The sequence below is a fragment of the Cebidichthys violaceus genome, unplaced genomic scaffold (genome assembly GCF_023349555.1).
Source record: "Cebidichthys violaceus isolate CVI_PGR_0920_01 unplaced genomic scaffold, fCebVio1.0.p SCAF_38, whole genome shotgun sequence".
In the NCBI taxonomy this organism is placed as follows: Eukaryota; Metazoa; Chordata; class Actinopteri; order Perciformes; family Stichaeidae; genus Cebidichthys; species Cebidichthys violaceus.
In genome coordinates, this window is record NW_027176572.1 from 868,945 (window position 1) to 871,887 (window position 2,943).

Here is a 2,943-nt window from a genome sequence, read left to right on the forward strand (position 1 = left end):
ATAAACGAAGCATGAATGCAAAACACAAATTCCGCCTCTGGCAGCTCAAATAGACGAGTGACAGGTTCACACAGTTCACATGAATACCCAGAATGCCTTGTGGCAGTGAGCAGCGTGGCGTTGGCCTGACACCGTAGAAGTCAGTCACATCTGGGGATCTGGGTGTGAAAGGCTAATACTGATGGTTTTACACAGCCTCTGGATTATGTACTCATCTGAGTGTGTGTATTTGTATATAATCTGCTGGGATTAAATACACTCTCGTCAAGCCGCAGTAAAAATCAAAAACAGCGATATAATCGAGGAGAACTGGCAGCGATCTCCTCACGAGCTCAGTTTTCTAACCATTAGCACAAACCCTCGGAGCTAAAGGGCTCATTTGACCTGAGCTTTATTTATCCAGGGGAAGCTAACTGAGCACACATGTTTCTCTCTGCAGCGACGCCCCGCTTCATAACTCTCACATTCACACCGCCGGTCGTCCTCCACTGGAGCGTCTGGGGTTCTGTTTATTGTTGGAAGACTCCATGAAGGGACGGGAGCTGCTGAGAGTCTCAATTGTCTCTTTTCCTCGCCCAAAGTTTTTCTGACCAGGTCTAGATATTTGAACTTGTAAACTTTGGTTTCCCCCAAATACGTGTTGCTGGAATCAGTGGAGCTTTTTTCCTCTGATGCCCGATCAGAAATCCAGATCTTTCCTCGTAATTACAAGAAAATGCCTAAATCTTGTGAAGTAATCCAGCTGAATCTTCAAAGGTTACGGTGAGAACAGGGACTAATAGTGGCTAATGCAAATTAGCTAAAATGTAAATATTATTTCTTATGGCTATATGACAAGAAAAGCAAACGAGAGTGACAAAATCCACGAAATCTACCGTGTTTCTACAGCTTACATGAAGAAACGGTTCGTCACCCGGGAGGCCGCTGTGAAACGAGAAGACAAACGTGGATTTAATTGTTGCTCCACTTCCGTAGTTATTTTAACCCAAACCACGACCTTTTACTAAACCTAACCAAGTAGTTTTGTTACCTTGATAGAACTAAGTAGTTTCCTGTGGAGACGGAAGTTTTATTTTGAAAAGTATTCCAAGCAACAAACAACCCACAAAAAAACGAGTAACTTTTTGTAAAATATCACACGAATAGTTGTATTTGTATTTGTTGCAATGTGACATGAAATGCATCCATGATATCTTAATCATCCGCCGTCCTTTTCAATACTTTTTCACTTTCAGTAGCTTACGTTGTCTTTGGTTAGACGTGACGGCACGGACAACTTGTAGAAAGCAGCTGGTAGTGGCAACTTGCGATCGTCTCGGGCATTCTGTTTTGTCATCCATGCTAGAGATTGAAATAAACGCTGCATGTTTGAGGAGAAAAGGATAAAGAAACAAACGCATCGACTCCTCAGATAAATTGATCAGCATCATCTGCAAACGGGTGAATTCGAGGAACTTAATGTTAAATGTTCGACCCTCAACCGAGACATTAATAACCCTGACTTTCATCCATTTTTACTGGTATTTGTGGTATGGTAATAACTTCATCCCACACAGGCTAAAACCCAAGCAACGTCAGACGCGTGTAGTGTAAAACATGTTGTTTTAGGACTTAATATTACTTCTGAGTAGCTTAAAGGGAGTGAAGATACAGCCAAGGGTTCAACAAGCTCATTCTTAATTCTGTCACCTCTGTTTTCCACCGAGACGAAACATAAACTCCTGCGTCGTATAGAAGAGAGTTATTGTAGCTGCTGCACTGCACCTCTCTGTGCTGTGTTGTACACTTCCTGGCTAACACAGCTGCTCTGTTTCCCCCCCTGAGATCACAGTCAGCTACACCGAGAGCCAAAGTCTGGGTCAACACTTCCTCCTCTTCCTCCTCTTCTCCAGATTGCAGCTGGCGGATGTAATTGAATTAAGGAGGAAGCTTTGTGTTTTGGCTGTGGACGCAGTATGTGATGGACGTGACGAGTGTACATAGGAAACGCAAACCTGTTTAACAGTTTTGATTCATGCTGCAAAATGATTTTCTAACATGCATGTTGTTGTTCAGCCTCATGAAGAAGTCATGAAGTATTATATATTTATACATACACATCTGGGAGCTGCCCGGTGCAACAGCTGTCTGACAGCCAACTTAACACGTCTCAGGAGTTCAAGTGCTTTTCGGGAGTGGAGAGGGTTTCTGTCTCACTTCCACTGCTTTCAGTCTTTTACCTGCAGGCCAGACTCTCAGGCACTGAAGTAAAACACACAATGTCCCACCTAGAGACATCACTCAAGTCACTTTTATATAAAGTTAGATTTTTTCGACCCTGCAAACAAGTGTAGTTTCTGTTTTGTCAGTTTAAAATCATACTTTGCTGAAAAACGTTTGTAGAAACAGGTTTTTACGACTTTCCTGCTCGTTATACTTGTTATCATTCAACGTAACGTCCATAAACCGCGTCACTTGCTCCGACCCAATGCAAACATTTTGCCATTAACCGTACTCGTAAAAAATGTTTCCAGGCGACTTGGCTGATTTTCCCCCACATCTGCTGTTCTTCTTCTGTGGTTAAAGTTTACTCTGTAATCTTACAGCTTAGTTATTATTACGTGAAACTAATTATGGTCACGTGATAACAGGTGACCACTTATTGTGGTGTTTGTTTAGATCAGCTGGTGGGCAGCAGAGCGACACCTAGCTGCCAAATAGAAAGATTAAATTACAAAAATAATGTTTTTTTTGTAATTTACAAAGCTAGTTTTTTTTAAATGTAACAATTTACATGAATAAAAACATAGTCATACAAACAAAGCATCGTTATGGTACGCGGCCATTGGTAAGCAGAATATTTGTTTTGGTCATTACAGCTTTTGTGAAACCCAAATGCAGATCACTGAACCAAGAGTCCAGAACGGATCCAGAAACTAACCCAACACAGAAACGTAACAGGGA